The sequence below is a fragment of the Musca vetustissima genome, unplaced genomic scaffold (assembly GCF_032173495.1).
Source record: "Musca vetustissima isolate MV318-11 ecotype Yass unplaced genomic scaffold, APGP_CSIRO_Mvet_v1 utg7427, whole genome shotgun sequence".
In the NCBI taxonomy this organism is placed as follows: domain Eukaryota; kingdom Metazoa; phylum Arthropoda; class Insecta; order Diptera; family Muscidae; genus Musca; species Musca vetustissima.
The window spans coordinates 176,107-197,337 of record NW_026879607.1 but is presented as its reverse complement, the minus strand read 5'-3'; the positions used below and the strand labels follow the sequence as shown (position 1 = coordinate 197,337).

General features: G+C 33.7%; 1 protein-coding gene across 1 annotated transcript in view; it reads right to left on the bottom strand.

Moving 5' to 3' along the window:
- Positions 1-21,231, bottom strand: part of LOC133324613 (uncharacterized) — a 33,481-nt gene that overhangs the window by 3,349 nt on the left and 8,901 nt on the right. The window lies entirely within an intron of this gene.

The following is a 21,231-nucleotide window of genomic DNA, read 5'->3' as shown; positions in this document are numbered from 1 at the left end:
TATATACATATATATATATACATATATATACATATATATAATATATATATATATACATATATATATATATATATATATATATATATATATATATATATGGGCAATATTGCAAATTTTTTAATATTTCATTTTCAAAAAATCAGCTTATTTGTTTTTGTGGCACATCAATGATTTTTGGTACACATATAGAGAAAAATGTTCTGACTCCTAAACTGTTCGCGACCAAATTTTTGGTTGATGCGCGCAAAAGTTATCGAGGTTTTAATTTTGGGCATAAGAAAAAAATTTTAAAATTACGCCATTTATTATATTGACCAAATACGTTGATATAGATCTTCCTCCCTAAAATAAGAATATGAATATATTATAAAAATCGGATAAAGTTGCACATCTTCGCGAAATATGAGAAAAATAAAAAAAATATAGCTGGTTACATCAATATTTTAATTATATTAATGACATACACACACCTAAAAATTAATTTAAAAATATCTACATAATCTCCGTGTAGCGGTTTGTAAATCACAGCGACAACAAAAGAAGATATTGAGGAAAAATATTTGTTTTTGGTTCGAAAAAATGTCATCATATTTATTTTTTAATTTTATACAAGAAATTTCAGAAAAAAAATGTTGGGGTTATTCTGCTATTTTACCCGAATTTCGCCGAAAAATTGGCATATAAAATAATTTGATGCGCATGCGGTTTCCAGGAAGTACTGAAGTTTATCTTCCAATCCATATATATTTTGCGAAATTTCATTAGACGGGTAAGATGTGCCACACGTTGCATTGAAGTACCCAAAAAATCGTAAAACGCGAATAATTTCCGAAAACTCCATATGCCATTAACGCGCATCCGATTTCGGTGTGCACCATAAAAAAATACATCGATCTATACCGATTTCAATGTGGTCCATTAAGAACCATGGATGTGCCAGCTCACACTATTTTTGAGATAAATTGGGTACATCTCTCTTTCGGCTGAAGTTTTTAAATTTCTCTTTTCGAAAAAGATCAAAATCCGTATGAGTTCATTTATTGAAGCGGAAATGATCCACAGAAAACGCAAAACAAAACGCAATATTTTCAAAAACATTTTTTGCCAAATTTCGTATTTTTGGAAGGCCAGTTCCCGCCGTTCTAGTAGATGGATTTTCACGAATAAGATTTTATATCATCCGAAACGTAAAAAACCTTATTGATCGCGGGTACCCATATCATTGAGTTGACAGATCTAAAAATTTGGCCGGAAAAATAGGTTTTTTAGAAATTTGATCGCTCAAAATTTTCACCATCGGATGAGTATTACTCTATAATTTCTTTTTCTACTTTAACATTGTTTGATGTATAATTCAGTGAGTTGTTAACAGCTAATATATTATTTCAGGGAAAAGCGCAAGAAAAAAACCCTTTTTGAACAATTTATACAATTATGATGATATTAAATCATTAATATGCGGGTATTGGGACATTTTACATCTTTCGACAAAATGTTCTGTGAGTCTGTTGATCTTTTTTGAATAGTCTCAAAACCTGACAAACAGTGTAATCCTTGTGTAGAATACAACCATGGAAGGTTATATATCACTTTAAGAACAAAGTTCTTAATAACAGATTTGTAATTTGTTTATGTGACATTTTGCAAAGGATGATCAAACTGGAGCACCATAAAACATTAATGGTTGAAAAATAGCTTTATATATAAGTTTCTATTTTCAATACTCATCAGCGTCGTGAGTTTGTGTATTTTATCCACAATGAATGGTATGTGGCTCTTGAAATTCATTCGGGTATCAAGCATGATGCCTAAATACCTAACATCACTTTTCCATAAAATGTCCTAGTTTTTAAAATTAATCAAAGGCTGGGGAAGGAATCGCGAACAGCGCTTTCTGCTAAAAAATATGGCTTCCGTTTGTCTTTGGCTTCCGTTTTGTTGAAAAGAATTTTCCATTTGAATAAAAAGTTGTCTAGCTGCATTAAGGCAGCTTCTAAACAGTCAAGGATATTACAGGATAACGTGCCTGCACTGAGAATCGATGTGTCATCTGCAAAAATGGAAGCTGTACATCCTCGTAGAACAGGAATGTCGGAAGTGTAAATGTTGTATAATATAGGTGAAAGGCATAAACATTGAGGACATCCAGCAACAATCGATTTTTTCTCTGAACAATATGCACCTATGACACAAAGAATGTTCTTCCACAGAAAAAACTTTGTATTAGTTTAATGATTAGCATAGAGAAGTTTAATTTATACCTCTTGTAGACCAAACCAATGTGCCATACATGCTGATTCGATTTGACCATACCAGTAGATTTGCCAGAGGAAAAGTTTTCATGAACAAAATTTCTTATTTTGAGGTTTGTGTTGTGTTCTCTCCTGAATCCAAATTGCAGAGGAGGAATAATATTTTTACGATCAATAAAATTAATTATGTTTTCTTTGATTATTTGTTCCAATATTTTACTTATTGAAGACAAAAGGCTAATAGGTCTATAATCTGAAGTAGAAATACAAGATTTGTTTGATTTTTTAATTTTTTTCCCCCATTTTCATTCATGTGGGAAATAACTCAACCGTAAACAGGAGTTTATAATTGAAGTTAACACTGCAATTCCATTAGGATGTAAGTTCTTCAAACAAATGTTATTTATGTCATCCCTGCCAGGCGATTTTCTTTTTTTCAACTTCTTCAGAATTTCACAGGTATTGTCAACGCGTATCACAAATTCGTCAGACTAACTTTGCTTTCTTTGACCTTTACGACAATTTTATCCACTTCATCAATAGTATTCTTATCACTTAGGTGGTATGATAAAGAATGATTCCTGTCTATAATCTGAAGAATTACCAGATTTGTTTGATTTTTTAATTTTTTTTGCACATTTTCATACATGTGGGAAATAACTCAACCGTAAACAGGAGTTTATAATTGAAGTTAACACTGCAATTCCATTAGGAGGTAAGTTATTCAAACAAATGTTATTTATGTCATCCCTGCCAGGCGATTTTCTTTTTTTCAACTTCTTCAGAATTTCTCAGGTATTGTCAACGCGTATCACAAATTCGTCAAATTCCTTTACGACAATTTTATCCACTTCATCAATAGAATTCTTATCACTTTGGTGGTATGATAAAGAATGATTCCTGTGAAAATGTTGAGCTAGTATTTCACATTTATCCTTCGATGTAATGTAAGACGCATTATTGTTTGAAATAGTGGGAATCTGTTTGTTTTTCCTTTTTAGAACTTTGGAAATGTTCCAAAACGGTTTAGATGCTTTGTCTAAAGTAGATAAGATTTCGTTCCATGAACGATTCCTGTGTTCAAAAAATTCTTTCTTAATTTGTTTGTTAAGTCGATTCATTTGGTAGCGGTCGTTTGCATCACGAAAGCGTTTAAAGTTTCTGGAATATATCGTCATCATAAATGCAAACGGACGTAACTACAGTAAAATTTGTTTGATTATTGTTCGTCTAATCAAAGCACATGTTCACGCAAAAATTTAGACACCTAACGTCAAAAACAGCGATTAAAGAAATTCAAACGGACCTAACTACAATAGCATGTTTTTATTAATGCAAACAGACGTAAAAAACTAAAGCTCGCAATATTGAAGATAGAAATTCTGAACATATATTAATGTTACTACTGGGATGTTTGATATTGAAAATGAGATATATCGGCCAATTTCTTAAAGTAGCCCCCATATAGCGGTACCCCAAAATTAGGTATTTTAAGACGTTTCTTCATTTTTTAACTAATCAGCTATAATTTTTGTGGAAAAGTATGCTGTGCAAAGTTCTATCGATATCGGAGAAATATTTAATGTCTTTAGTGCAACATTTACATAAGATACAAAATCTGGCATCTCTGCAATGAAGTGTCAATAAAAATATTTTGCTCCCGCGAAAATTATTAAAATTAATAAATAGCTATTGAGCAGTATAAAAAAGAAATAATTTTATGTGCAATTAATTATTCCTTGCAAGAAGATTGAGTGTAGTTGAAGGAGTAAACTTTTGTTTGCTTATAACGAAGTTTGTTGCAAAAGTAATAAAGTTATTTTGAAGAAGAAGAAGACGTCGAGTTGAGCTGCCGCTTTATGCTTTTTGTGCAAGAGGTCATCATACATCATTTTGCTGAAAAAATAAATTAATATATATATATATATATATATATTCTCTCAAGAAATTGCTGAACACCAGTTGGAATTGCATTTGAAGTCTTGGGCGCACTTAGTGCTGGTGTCATTTGCAGCAACATTGTTGTTTGTGTGCTGTTGTTGTTGGACTATGTTGTATCTTGTGCTGTGTGCGGTTCATTTTCGTGAATAATGCCGTCTACACAGAAAACGTATATATGCCCTACATGCAGCAGTGTGGTTAAAGGTAACCAAAATAGTGTTGGATGTTGTATGTGCGGATTGTTCTTTCACATCAATTGTGTGAATGTTACTAAGGAGCAGCACAACTTCTTATACAAAAATAGAAAAAATATGATGTTTTTGTTCAAATGTCCAGCATGTATTAAGAAAGTAGCGACCAATGAAAGCGATTGCCATGATGATTCTAATACCAGTAAAGCAGATACGGAGGGTGTTAGCGACGTGGATGATCTTGTTTTTGAAACAGTACGAAAAGAATTTGATTCGTACAAGTTATGCTTGGAGAAACAATTTGAGAGTTTTTGATGAAGATGAAAGACGTTGTCAAGACAATTCGTGCGGGCGTTGACAAGAGCATTCAGCAGTATGATGTATTTATGCGAGATTGCAGTAGTACTATAAAAAAAATTAGAGCAAACGATGCAAGAAGTAGAGATTGAAAATGATGTTCTTAGAAGACGCTTGAGTAGGTCTAACGTCATTATCAGTGGTTTGCCCGATGGCATAAAGAAATTGAGAGATCCGGTGCAGAGAATAGCTTCAATGTGTGGAATTGATATTCAGTCTAATGATATTAACCATTGTTGCTATATATCAAAGGGCAAATCTATACTGGTTAAATTTAACTCTGTTTACGTTAGAGATAGCCTCATGGCGAGTTATCAACAGCGCCGTGATCCGCTGTTACTTTGTGATGTTACTGGTACTGATATAAGAAGTAAAGTTTATTTGAATGATCACCACAATCGTGCTGCTTCCAAGTTTAAGTGCCTGTGTCGTAAGCTGTGGAGGAGTAATAAAATTCGCAAGTTTAAACTTATGAGTGCGGATAGACCGAAAGCGATTGTTATGCTTCCTAATGGCACGGAGGATGAGTATGATGTGGATCGGTGCATAAGTTTGTTGAGTGCTGATGATGTACCAGCTTCTACTTCTGGGCTGAGTAGTGGTAATATTGGGAGCAGTTAATTCTTTATATTTTATTAGTATAATTATTTATTTATTTTTATACATTTCCGGGGTTTTTTCATTTATTTATTTATTTTTTTTTTTTTTTGCAATGAATTCAAATTTGGATGATGTAATAAGCGATAATAGCTTTTTAAATAATCAACTATGTAACTTGAACAATAATTTCAATATTGGTCATATTAATGTTCGAAGTTTCAATTTGAGTAGAAATACGTTTAAAATCCATGAACTTAGGAATATTTTAGAAGGAAAAAATCTTGACATTTTCGGGGTCACTGAATCTTGGTTAAAACCTATGGTATCATCTGATTCGATACAAATACCCAATTATGTTTGTTATAAGAGTGATCGCCTTGATAATAGAGGAGGAGGTGTTGTGTTGTATGTTTCTCAATGTATGAAACATAAATTGCTTTGCAAAGGCAATTCTTTTGGTGTGGTTGAGTATGTTTTCTGTGAAGTTGTAATTAATAACAATGTTGTGTTAATTGGTGTAGTTTATTTGCCACATGGTGATATTATTGCCATGGAAGAAATATCTGATATTGTTGTTAGGCACTCCAATGTTGTTATTATGGGAGACTTCAACAATAACATGTTTGATTTGTCGCGTAGTTTGGTTGTAAGACAATGTTGTAATAGAATGAATCTATCTGTTGTGCATAATTCAATGCCGACTCATGTTGACATTGCACATTGTTCTACCTCGTTATTGGATTGTTTTCTTATTTCTTGTGTGAATTCGTTGGTTTTATCGAATCAATTTTCGTGTCCTGGTATTTCGGACCATTCATTTATATTTATTTCTCTTAGTATGCCTTGTCGTCAGATTAGCCAGTTTTACGAGTATCCAGATTATGACTCAGTTGACCCTGTTGCTCTTTTTGGTGCCATTTCTTTGTGTGGCTTAGATAATGTGTATTGTGTAGCTGATGTTAATAATCAAATTGATATACTCAACAGTGGGCTTCGTCATGTACATGATATTGTTCCTGTTAAGAAAAAGCTGCGCAAGGTATATGGTAATGATTGGTTTAAGTCCCCAGATGTGCGTTATCATTTAAACCTTCGAGATATTGCCTATAAAGCATATCTTCGTAACAAGAATCTGATAAACTGGAGAAATTATTGTACTTGGCGCAATCGAGCGAAAAAAGTTGTTAGGAGAATAAAACTAGATGCACATAAGGACATGTTTGCTGATAAAACCACGAAGGAAATATGGTCAATTTTAAATAAGAATGGTATAAATGATAAAGATAGTGAGGTAGATGATGTAGATGTTGAGAGGTTAAATTATAATTTTGTATCTAACCAGTCTGTTAGCCAGTTTAATGTTTCCTGTGTTCCTGTAGGATATTACGATGGATTTTCGTTTCGTGCAGTTGATTTGTTTGAACTTATGGATGCGTTTGGCAAAATTAGGTCCAGAGCTGTGGGTTACGATGGTTTCAAGCTAAAGTTTTTGAAGTTGGTGTTTCCCTTGATTGGGGGACATTTGTTGCACGTTGTGAACTCAATTTTCCCTGATGTGTGGAAAATTGCTAAAGTGGTGCCTATACATACAAGTAAAGATACTAGAGATTAACGACCTATATCCATAATGCCTATTTTATCTAAAATGGTTGAACATATCCTAAAGGATCAAATGCTTGGTTATATTAATGAGCGATCCCTACTGCATGATAGCCAATATGGATTTAGGCGTAATCGTAGTACGACATCCCTGCTTGTCGGCTTGACTGACAATGTAAGGAAAACTGTTGGTGCTGGTGGTTGTGGAGTGTTATTGTCACTGGACCTTAAGAAGGCTTTCGATAGAATCAGTCATTCCATATTGGTTGATAAATTGTATCGATTCTTTAATTTTTCATCGTCAGCATGTAAGCTAATTTTTTCATATTTGTTTGGCAGAAAATAATATGTTGCTTGTAAAAATTGTTTTTCGAGTATGTTGCCAGTAATGGTGTTTCTACACGATATGTATTTTACATATGTGCTGTCACTTATTTCATCCATATGTAATTCCTTATGTGTGTCAAAATTAGCGGCGTACACTAAACATTTATTTTTGTGTTCAAATCGGCATATGTATTTTACATATGACATAAAACAAAAAAAATCACTTTTATTTTTTCTTAAATCAACATATTTCTTTATTATACACCTCCAAACGAAATAATAATTTGTAATTGTTGCCTTTTCATCCTTTTCTTTGACTTGCAATTGAAATATTTTCTTCCAACAATGTGTTTCATTCAAACAGCTGATTTCCTTATGTTTCACATACGAAAATAGAGCGCGTCCTATTCGGAAAAAATACATATGTAATTGCATATCGTTTTGACACATTGAAATTTCCGTATGTTTCACATGACGAGTTCGATTTCCATATGTAAAAAAGTGACAGCACATATGTAAAATACATATCGTGTAGAAACACCATAAGTAGTGGTGTGCCTCAGGGGTCTGTTCTTGGTCCCCTGTTGTTTGTAATGTATGTTAATGATATGTTCAGTAGTATTAATAGTATAAGTTGTATGTCATTTGCGTTTGCAGATGATATACAAATATTATTTAAAGGAGAATATGTGTTCATGGATGTGTTGCAGGCCTCGATTGATTTCACTGTTAATGTGTTAGTTACGTGGTTGTCTACCAATAGTCTCTCAATAAATGTCGAGAAACCCAAAGTTATGTATTTTGGCAACATGCGAGCGGATTCAATAAATGTTTCCATCTATAGTTCTCCTATAGATGTTGTAAGCTCCATGAAGTGTCTTGGATTGTTGATTGATAGTGGTTTGGTGTTTGATGTGCATGTTAATTCGTTAGTGTCCAAGGTAAACTTTATTTTACGAAAGTTATACTGTTTGGACGTTGCCCTGCCGAAAAATATTAGGATACAGGTAGTACATGCGCTGATTATGCCTCACTTTATGTATTGTGTTGAGATTTTTGGTGGCAGCTGTGGTTTTGTCTTGCGCAAACTTAGGCTTTTATTCCACAGAGTAATGCGTTATGTGTTTGTACTTAAGTTGCGTGATCATGTTTCTCCTTATGTCAAAGAGTTTCTTGGTACTTCGTTTGATGATTTCCTTAAAATCAGATGTATGTTTTTTTTCTATAAGGTTTACAAAACCCAAACTCCTTCCTCAGTAGTTGAACTTTTTTCGTTCAATAGGTCTGTGAGAAATACTCAAATCCAAGTGCCTCGTTTGAACCCATTGTTGGAGAAGTCTTTCCATGTAAGGGTGGCTCGGGTGTTCAATAGTTTGCCACAGGTTCTCAAAATATTCAGTGTTTCGTTAAAATGTTACAAGAAAAAGTTACTTCAATATGCAGATGTTCATGGATTTTAATGTATATATTTTGTTAAATATTTATAGATGATTTATCCTATGCTTAGTTTCATATATTTTTATTTTTCATATGTTTTAATTTGAATTTATGAATTGATTAATAATTAATCATTAATTAATTTTAAGCCTTTGGAGGAGTTCATGTATTGTTGGTTATGATATAATTAAGTGATATACTGTTAATTTTAAGCTTTTGGAGTAGTCCATGTAAAGAAGTTTTTGGAATCGCTCATGGCCCTTTGGGCTAGGTTTTTGTTTATGAAATAAATTGAAAATTGAAATTGAATAAAATCGGTCCAAAGTATTTATGGGAGCTATATCGAAATCTGAACCGATTTTCACGAAACATAACAGACATCACTCTAGACTCAATTCAATACGCTATGCAAAATTTCGTGCAAATCCAAAGAAATATAGGGGCTTTAATGCACCACTTACACAAAATGGGACGAAAATATATGTGGGAGCCAAGGTTTATTCATAACAACGTTACCTAAAATCCGACGGGACGTACAAAAATATTCAACTTCCCCAATATGGCAAAATGTTGTGTACGGCCGTATTACCTAAATACGTCGAATCCATTTCTTCAAAAAAATTATACAAACCGCAAAACAAAATTTAAAATTTATTAAATTAATCCACATATTTTTTGTTTCCATTCAAAATTTCAAATTTCCAGAATGTTTTGTTTTTGTTTTCAACAAAAGAAAAAAATTAAAAATACGTTCTATCAACTTGAAATTTTGTACGTTCGACGTATTTCGGTAACATTCATATAAATACATGTGTTCTACTTTTGGGGTGAAAAACGTTGAACGAGCTAGTTGAATTTTAGGTATGGCTGTAAGGTTAACAGGGAGGCAAATTCGTAGTATTCCTTCACTGTCAAATTTATTATTTGAAGAATAAATAAACAACAAATATTTTTATTCGAATCAAAATATATGTGCAAATTACTATCATTACGTTTTCCTGAAAGATATTTTGAATTTTTATCCTGTTCTGGTTGGTATTTCGCGATTAAAATATTGACAGCAAGAGAAGACTAAGGCATGAATTCGCCTGCCTGTCAACCTTATGAATAAACCTTGGTTTAACGTCTTTTTTTGCCGATGCGAAAACTAATTTTTTCGCCTCTAAAAAAAGACACATCTATATTAAACTCTTGAAATAGTCTAAATGTGCTTCACAAAGACAATATAAATTAAAATTGAATTAAATGTTGAGAAAATATTAATATTTTCGTTTTGACGTCTAACACAATTTTGTATGTATGTATAGGTTTCAAAATATGATTGACTGCAAACTTTATACTCACGTGTGCTTACTGGACGACCTTATATAGGCCTTGGTCGGTATTTCGGTAACATTAGCTCTGTCTGTTAACTCGATATTTGGTAACAATTGTTACCAAATGTTACTGAATGTTGTCTGTTTACACAAAAATCCAGTAAAAGAGAGTAAAGTGAGAGAATAAGTTTGACAGTTGAACAACAACAAAGTTGCTGGAGATTACTGAAAGAATTTTATTCAGTAAGATTTTGCAACTCAGTCATTTTCTGATCAGCTTTTTTCTGACCAAACACAAAAATTATTCAAAAGATGTTTTTTTTTTTAATTTGCAAAGTTCAATTTGAAGTTAATTACAGAAAATGGAAGAAAATTCGTAAGTAATGCAAAGTTTCATTAACTAATTCCTTATATATTTTTAGGCAAGTTCCAGATAGAGGACAATGTATTGCTGCAGGGAGCTTAAATGTTCCCGGGGAACACACCAGATCAATTTTTCTTTTATTATTCATTTTATTTTTAATATTAAATGCAATACAAATAATTGTGTTCGTCCTTTGTTTGTTGTTTATTTTGGTGCAAATCAAATGTTTTCTTGAATCAGCTGTTTATTTGCTAAATCTTAGTAAATGTCTTTTTTCAGTATTATCGCAAAAGAGAGTAAGAAAGGCTTACTCTCTGAACTAGAACTTACTGAATAAATGTTACTGGAAAAGTAACCAGACACACCTATTCATATAAAACAGGGCTGTACACACTAATAAATACAACTTTTGTGATTGTATTTGTATCAGGGTCGTACCTAAATTTTTGTTTTCATACACTAACCGAAAAATGAGGACAGTTCGGAACAAGTCCAAATATGTGATCAATACTATGGCGCGAGGGCAAAGCAGAAAGAATTATATATTTATATTTGTAATGAATATAACATTTTTTCTTTTCCTTAAAAATTGAAAATAATATTTTTAAAAAATTTCTCACAGTACATGACATAGAAAAAGAACTTTTGGCTCGTACCTAATTCAATGCGTTGCGTACTAAAATACCCACCTTCTCACTTTTATAGGGTTTGTGGAACGTCTGTATTACCCAAATACGCAAGGACCGTATTTGGGTAATCCCACGGCGGCTGGTTCTTTCTACCGGATTGACTCGGAGATGGACTCCGACCAGAGGCTGCCACCTCAACAATTACATGTTCGTGTTCGTCATTTTTGTCATGAGAGCGGCATTATATCCCGGAATGCCTGCTCCAAACCCTACTGGTCTGTGCCGGGATTGAAAGTAACCCGGACGTTGGTTCTGAAGTGTTTGCAGAAACAGCATCCACCACAGATCTGTCTCGGTGAGATGCAATGGATGTGGAGAATGGGTGCATTTTCGAGGCTGCTCTGGACTGAACAGGATCCAGGAGTACTGCGAAAGGAGTTACGTCGCTTCATGCTGCGCTAGCACGTCTCCCAGTGTGTCTCAAGAGTCGTCGTCCGATTCATCATCCGAATCGTCATCGTCGGAGTACGAGACACCCCCGCAGTCTCCCCAACAGCAAAATGCGCAGCATTTAACACCACATATTGCTGTTCCGCGCCTTGAAAATGCATCGTTTTTGCAGTTTAACAGCGAAATTGTAGAATTTATGAGTAGAAAGAGAATAATGGTCGGTGCGATCCAAGAAACCAAGCTAACTGAGAACTGTAGCTTGCAGCGTTGCGATGGTTACAACGTTGTGCGGAAGGACCGTACCAGAAGCGGAGGTGGGGGACTCGCATTCTTATTACACCATTTTGTCCAGTACAGACGTATCTCGCTTGAGCTAGACTCTAGTGACCCATACATGGAATGTATGGGGGTAGGAGTCAAGTGTGGAACTGCCGAGGTAGAGGTGCTCAATGTTTATATACCGCCGATGAATAGCTGTACAACGCGTTATTTACCGGATATCAGTCCGCTTTTAGAAGGTAATAACCGCCTGGTACTAGGGGATTTCAATGCCCACCATGAATAATGACATTCCGTCCTAGGTAGGTAATGACCAGAGGGGTACAGCGCTGGCTGAGCAAATTGATAGCTCAACATTTTGCACGGTTAATGAGGATGCCCCCACGAGGATAAGAGGAGATTGCCACAGCTCGCCAGACATCACCATTTTGGCACCGGGTCAGATAAATGACGTAACCTGGCAACCCGTCGTTTCACTAGGCTCAGACCACCTTCCGATCATCGTCTCCGTAAACAGACCACCAGACTTCATAACCTCTGAAAGCCGTACTTTCCTGAACCATGGGAAAGCTGATTGGTCTGGCTTCAGAGAATTTACTAATCACCGCTTCAGAGAGCTGCCTATTCCCTCAGATCCACGGGTAGCTGAGAGGAATTTCCATAAAATCATCGCTACTGCTGCCCCTCGCTTCATACCTGCTGGTCGAATACCCGAAGTAAGACCTAACTTCCCAGCAGAAGCAACGGTATTAGCTAATGAGCGTGATGAGCCCCGTCGTACTACTCCTGAAGACCCAAGGGTGCGAGAGCTTAACCTTGAAGTCAACAGATAAGTATTCGAGCACAAAAGGAAAAAGTGGCTAGACCTCCTGAAGCAATGCAACATTGCCACCGGAACAAGTAAATTGTGGGCAACGGTTAAGTCACTCTCGAATCCTGGAAGGAAAGATGACAGGACGGCTGTTACATTTAACGACGTAACTACAACAGACCCGAAGAGGTGCGCGAGTTATTTTAACCGGCAGTTCAATTTAGAAAGGAGGATGTTGCAGATGTCATTAATAACGCTAAGTCATCCAAAGCGTTGGGCCCGGACGGAATTTCCATGGTAATGCTAAAGCAGCTGGATGAACCTGGAGTTGAGTACCTAACATCAGCCCTAAACTTGTCGTTAACCACCCACATAGTTCCTGAAGCCTGGAAAATAGACAGGGTGGTCCCGCTACTGAAGCCAGGCAAGAATGCCAGCAGGGGTGAATCGTACAGGCCGATTTCACTCCTGTCGCCGGTAGCGAAGACACTTGAGGCGCTACTCCTCCCATCGTTGAGAAGCAGTTTTCCAGTTGCCCAACACCAACATGGATTCCGTAAGATGCATAGTACAACAACAGCATTACACGCCATTTCCACACGTATTAGCAGAGGACTCAACCAGAACAGTAAGCCTATTCTGTAACTTTTTAACAATATTCTACATTGTTTATTTTACAACAATTTCATTTGTTTGTTTTGTTGTTTTTACAATAACAAAAGAAAATTAAACAATATCGAATGTTGTTAAAAGTTACAGAATAGACCTACAGGCCGTGCAACCGAACAGTTATGGTGGCACTTGACCTATCGAAGGCCTTCGATACCGTCAACCATGCCAAGCTGTTCGAGGATATAGAGAGGACAAATCTACGACCGTGTTTGAAACGTTGGATAATCAACTATATGTGTGGACGCCAGTCGTATGTGGAATTCAGAAACAGGAAGCCCCGTAGAGTGAAACAGGGAGTTCCCCAAGGAGGGGTGATATCTCCGGAACTGTTTAACCTCTACCTTTCTGATATTCCACAACCACCGGACGACATAGAGATCGTAATGTATGCGGATGATTGCACGATCATGGCGTCGTGATGATGATATATGTGAGAGGCTGAACGTCTACATAGCCGATATTGTTAACTACTTCCATCTGAGGAATATGAAAATATCCACCACCAAATCAACAGCCACACTGTTCACCACATGGACGGCTGAAATGAAGCTCCCACTGAACATATTGGTCGATGGAGAATTGATTCCGACCACCAACTACCCCAAGATATTGGGAGTAACGTTCGACAGCCTTTTCAAGTCGTCCGCGCAAGCCACTGCTTTATGCGATAAGCTGAGAAGTAGGAACAAGGTCCTCAAGTCGCTAGCCGGCAGCACTTGGGGCGCTGACAAAGAAACCTTGTTGACCTCTTAACGTATTTACATATGTGTCAATTAAAATCGCCGAAAATGGATGAAAAAAGTATATTTGATAAATAATGTTTGCTTTTACAGTGTTACCCAAGGTGTATTTAATAAGGTGTATGCATCCGATACAACAACATACAATTTACAGCCTTACCTAAAACTCAACTAGCTCGTTCGACGTTTTTCACCACAAAAGTAGAACACATGTATTTATATGAATGCTACCGAAATACGTCGAACGTACAAAATTTCAACTTTAACAGAACGTATTTTTCATTTTTTTCTTTTGTTGAAAATAAAAAGAAAACATTCAGGAAATTTGAAATTTCGAATGGAAACTAAAATTATGTGGATAATTTAATAAATTTTCAATTTTGTTTTGCGGTTTGTATTATTTGCTTGAAGATATGGATTCGACGTATTTGGGTAATACGGCCGTACACAACATTTTGCCATAGTGGGGAAGTTGAATATTTTTGTACGCCCCGTCGGATTTTAGGTAACGTTGTTACAAAAACAACATTGTTGTTATAGAAATTAAATTGTCATTTTGACAAAAGTAAATAAAAAATTATATAAGTTTCTTCAGGGGATTTTGCTTATATTTTAAATTACAATATATTTTTCGAAGTGGCTTCTTCTTGGTATGCAATCTGTCAATAGACAACACAACAGAATCTCATTTTAAATTGTAAAAAATTTGTATTTAGCCAGGCGTTTGTAGAAAACTAATGGACAAATTCTAATACAAGCTATGTAACACAATTTTCTTCATTTAAAGGGAAGCAGGGGATTTATGGGCAGATTTCAACACGGGATATGCAATAATCTCCTTTTGGGATTGAATCGATATACATATCGTCGGCTAAAATGCAAAAAGGCGTAACTAACAAAAAATTGAAAATTGAATTTTTGTTGACAAAGTTTTACACGTCTGCGGTCAAAAAAGGAGCTTCTATTAACAAAAAACAAAAAGACGTAACTACAAGTGGGTTAATTTGCTAAATGCAAAAAGGCGTAACTAACAAAAAATTCACGTTTTTACTTAATTGTTATGACTGCCAAAACTAAATAACTAAATTTGTTAAAAAAAAAATAGTCTATTATTCGTCATATGCAATATCAGCCTGCCGGGCATACTTTTTCATTTCACATGACATGTTTATAGTTTTCATTCAAAACAGTTTTTTGCTTCTCCTACACAATTATGATTTTGTTAGTTACGCCTTTTTGCATTTTAGCTAACGATATGTATATTTGCATTCTGGAACCCAAGTTGTACTTGCGGCAATTATATGGAACAAATCAGCGGCCGGATTTAAAACTGATTTAAGCTCACGTTTCCTTGTCGTCACTTGGGGCATTAACAAATATTCCATCCCTATAAATGCATTATTATTGGACTTGTATTAATAAAAAAAATAATAACCGAAAATAAAAGGCAATGTTTTAAATCAAAATGAAACTTTGACAAATATTTTTGACAATTTGCTTTACAAACAATAACAGCCTTACCTAAAATTCAACTAGCTCGTTCGACGTTTTTCACCACAAAAGTAGAACACATGTGGTCTTTTCCCGTACTGCTAGATTTTACTATTTTCTTCGATATCATAAAGAAAAATTCGTTATTGTAGTAAAAAGTAGTAGATTCTTGCAGTACGTGAACAGACCAATGTATTTATATGAATATTACCGAAATACGTCGACGTACGAATATTCAAAGTTGAAAATATTCAACTATGACAGAACGTATTTTTGTTTGTTAAAGAAATCATGAATTTTTCAATAAGAATATGAAACTGTTGGACACATTTTATAATTGTTCATATTTATTTATCTATCGATTTTGTTTAGCTCGCTAAGAGATATGGACTCGACAAAACATTTCGTCATAGTGGGGAAGTTGAATATTTTTGTACGCTTCGTTGAATTTTAGGTAACATTGTAAAGAAAAAAGTTTAAAACCCTATGATTGTCACTTATAGTACGTTTACATTTTACCGGATTTCGTTAACCCAGTGGGTTTCAATTGTCATTTCCTTTGCATATATGTCAAATAAATCCTCATGAAGTAGGTTAACCCGGTAAAAAGTTCTAATGTACAAGGAGTTTTACATCTTATTAAATACACCTTGGTGTTACCTAAATTCCAAAGAGGCGTACAACAATATTCAACTTCCCCACTATGGCAAAATGTTCTGTACGGCCGTATTACCCAAATACGTCAAATCCATATCTCTTAGCGAACTAAACAAAATCGCGAAACAAAATTAAAAATTTTAAAATGTGTTCAAATATTTTACATTCTTATTAAAACAATTATATATTTTTGTGTTTTGTTTCTATTTTCAACAAAAGAATAAAATAAAACTACGTTCTGTCATAGTTGATACGCAATGCGTATTTGGGTAATAATATTTATCGCAATATATGTACATATTTAACTTTTGAGGTGAATAAAACTGTACGCATACACATGATTTTAGGCAAGCAAAAACTATCGCGGAAGTAAAGTCGAAGTAACGTCAAGGCAATAGAAAAAAGTTGCGGAAGATAGTTGCATTTTAACAGAATCGACTCCAAAAGCCAGTTTGTTATTAAGTTGTACTACTCATTTAAAAATAGAATTGTATTAGATGTTATAGGTTATACGTTCTTATAACAAAGATCAAAGATCTGCATTAGAGTACAAAGAATTTAAATCAATACACATTTTACTGGGTGGATCTCCCATAGAATAATTTGTGCGATGAAAATCTACATATAATAGTTGATAATATCTACTAGATTGAAAAGGAACATTTATTCCAAAAGAGGAAATTAGGAAATCAGAGGGTATATTACCATTTATAGGTAATCGAAATATTTTAACCTGCTAGTGTAAGAAGACAACACAAAATCACTATTCCAATGTAAACCTTTCAGTGCAAAAAGTAAGAATTGTTTTTACACTGATTTGATTTTTTCAGAATATATTGCATATTGAGAATCCCACACAACAGAACCATATTCTAATATAGGTCTAACAAGAAACGTATATATTTGTTTTGTTACATAAGGATCCGAGAATTATTTACCATAGAAATAACATGATTGTTAAAGTTTAACTCTGGATCCATTAAAATACCAAGATCCACGAATGATTCTACTGTTGATAAAACCGAACCGTTAATACTACATTGCCTTATCAATGAAGAATTTCTAGAAAAAACACATATGTTTATATTTGTTCAGATTTAAATCCATACTATTTAATCTGCACCATTGAAAAAGGTTATTTAAATAATGTTGGAGTAAATTGGTTTTTTTTTTCTCAGAACTATGGCTTGACATAATCTGCATACATTAATAATTTAGAATGTACAACAGAAGTTGGAAAATCATTAGGAAACAATAGAAAAAGAATCGGCCGAGGTGACTTCCTTGTGGAACACCTGAAGGTACGTTAATTGATTTTGAGAGACATCCTTCAAACAAAACTAGCTTCGATCCATTTTGTAAGTAAGGTGATATCCAATTGACTAAGTTTATTGTCTTCTCTTAAACCATTTAGCTCTTCCTTAAAATATTATCGAATTCATTTATACGATTACTTCAACCTCAATTCGTCTTAAAATTCATGGGTTTTGTTTTTTTGTTTGTGTTTTTATTGCATAACTGATTTCAACATTAAGATAATTATAACTATAATAAATTATATTTTTTGTATATTGATGATTGCGATCTAATAATAAGATATTTAAACCTGTAAATTGAAATTAGTGATGGAGAGTAGATATAATATTGTAGTCCTTGGCCCTATGTGCTAGGTCGCTACATCAAATAATCTAATTATAATAATAAAAATGTTTTTGAAGTACAATGGTTCTGAACCCCTCCAACTGAATAGACGTTAAGATATCATTAAGCTAATACATTGTTAATTTTAAGCTTTTGGAGTAGTCTACATTTTGTTGTCTTTTGAATCGCATTTGGCCCTTTGGGCTATATTCTCGTTTATGAAATAAATTGAAATTGAATTGAAATGGTATCAGTTTGATTTCGCTAAACAAATCCCTGTATTACAATTGAAGTAAACTGTATAAGATTTGTTATAGTTGAAAGATCACTACGAAAGCCATGTTGTTATGGACTCAAAATGGATTAAATTTTCCTAACAATTTTGGGGTATCACTTAATTTTGCAATTCCTCTATAGTTTGAGACGTTTGATAGACTACCAGACTTGTGTAATGGTACTAAAAAATATATCTTCCATATAGTAGGAAAATAACCAATAACCATCTGGACCTGGAAGTGTAATTGGTTTTAAGGTACGTAAATTTTTAGCAACATCTTGACTTAAAAAAAAGACATATGTATATATTTTATCTATTTTGGATAGCTCATAAGTATATGAAATTATATTTGGACAAACTGCAAATGAATAAGTAGTGCCGAAAAAATTGCAAAGCATGCTGCTATTTCAGAGTTTTTTTACAAACTCCAAATTGTTGCATTTCAAAATTGTGGGTTTCGAGGAGACTTCTCTTTTAAAGTTAACAAACTATTAAAATGACTTCGGATTAATTTTAAAATTATCTTTGATCTTGTTGAGGTAATTATTATACATACAACCTACGGGACTCTATGGTATATTTGGACCTAGCAACAGAATAATTAGCGTAGTCTATAGATGAGCCTGAACTATAATTTTTTCGAAAAAGTTTATTTTTTAATTTTTTTATAATTAATAACTAACACGAAATCCATGGATATCTGTCAGAATTTCTAATTCTAACAGTTGGAACACATTCTGAAATAAATTTATTTAGAGTTTTATAACATTTATCTATTATAAATTCAAAATCGGTACGACTCTTACATTGACATGCAGTTGTCCCATTTACAGACGAAATGAGAGAATTAAGCTTTCGAAAATTTGCTTTTTTATAGTTAAGAATATGTTTAAATGAGTTACATGAACTTTCATTAATTGTGGAATTATGGCTCATGGTTATATATAATGTGGGATGACGATTATCTTCCGGAACTACTACGCAATAGTCTCGCGGAAGTAACTTCCCGAAGTTAAGCAGAAGTTACTTCTTGGAAGTGACGCGGACGTGATTCATTTCTTCCCGAAGAAGGTGATTTCCTTCTGCGATCTTTTGAAATTAATCTTTTTCAAATAGATAAGGAGGTGATTTCCCCGACAAGAATGCGATAATATTCCGCAACTGTTTCTATCGCCTACTTCATGGTATAATAATAGAAGGTAAAAGGCCAACGTCTGTCACCTCAGCCCGTTGTGTAAAAGCATTTCTTTTCTTTTCTTGTTTTTAAGTTACACTAGTGTCAACATCATTTGACAGAAAAATGTAAACAAACAAACAAATTATCAACAAATTATTGGTTTGTTCCCGTACTACAAGAATCTACTATTTTTTACAATTTATTTCGATATCATAAAGGAAAAAATGGTTATCGTAGTAAAAAATTTATTTTGAAAATGAAATATTTTCGAATCCTCAAAATAAAATTGAAAAACGTGAATCTATCAAATTTATATTTCTATCGCTTCCACATCTTTCCTATAATTAAGCCATTGCCACTTATATGTGTAACACATATGAAAATGCTGGGATTTGCGAGTTATTCCATGAAGAAAGATTTGCTTCCTCAAACTTTCCCAGCAGGAAGATTGAGTAAATTGAATACGGGAGCACATTTAATAAAGAACAATTTCGAATTGTATGCGTTTCCAATTTTCCTCGTGGGTGATTTTTAAAAACATAATTTGTCATATTCATATTGACACTAGTATTACGTTGGAATCAAATCAGCTGGGTTTTGCTGTTACCTTTTATAATTGTATCATGCACCTACTTCTTGTATGAACCATGGTATAATTATTACAAGGTAGGGCACAGCTACCAACTGATTACAATTTTTTCTCAATGAAATCAAAATACATATTTTGTGTATGTGTGTGTCTGTGTGTGTATTGTTTTGAATACAATCCCAGTAGAAAATACTCTCTTGCGTGACAATTTCGTTAACGAAACGTTGACGAAAATTATGGAATTGTCATTCATAACTAAACACATGATATGTCGTCGAAAATGTCGTTCTTCTCGAAATATGAAAACAAAACAAAAATAGTTTGAATCGAGTGTACTATGAAATATTGACAGAAACAAATAGAAAATTCTTCCTGAAAATATATATGTATAAGAAATTTGATAAAGAAGACGTGTTTTCTTGGTTAAAATAGGTAAGTTTAAAAGAATATATAATTATTTATATCATTATTTAAGTGCATTGTTTTACTCTTAGGATGGGGCAAATGAATGGCAATTGGTGAAATATTGTAAGTAATATCTGAAAGAAGTTTCATATTCCAATGCATTTTAATTTTGTTGTTTCTTTACAGATGATGTTACAATGGAGATAATCATTACGCCAAATTCTCACACAATGTGCTTATTTATATTATATGATATTATGTAAATATAAAGTATGTTTTTGTAATATAATAAATTTCATGCTATAAAAAATATAAATGAAAAATATGTACATATACATATATATTATTATTTGAATTTTAAATGGGGTATGATTGACGACAGGATTGATGACAATAGGTATACAGTCATCAATGAATGTGTAAACGACATGAAGTGAATCTGTCGATAACGAAAAGTAGGGAGATTAGTCGCCGAAGTTGTCGTCAACGACAACTTCGCTTACCCTGTCGCCCAAGTTGTCGTGCATGAATACTGCGACACTTGTGTGAAAATTTCGTCAACGATTTCACATTGTTGTCTGCAAGGTGTCTTCAAGGAATTGCCATTGTCTTACAGGATTCGTTAATGTTGTCTGCAAGACACTTTCTACTGGGATGTCAAATAAATTCAAAATATATTCAAGTTTAATTGAAATGAAAACAAAATGTTTACCACGTTCGTCTGGAAGAAATTACTTTGTTATAGATGAAGCAAACATTTTATGGTATTCCCTACTGGATTTTGGGAAGAAATCTAACCTTTCATTCATTTTTCGCGTTTTTAGTTTTGTGTTGAAAAATGTCAAATAAACACAAACACTTGTTGCGAATATTTATTTTATTTTTGGCAGAAGAGGCCACATGTTCATAGTTGTTTTTTTGTTACTCACCTCAAGCTGCCCTACCTTGTATTATTGTACAATGGTATGAACGATTTGCTAAGTGAAATATGTTATAAAATATGTTATGTTTTGTTCTTGTACATTTGAT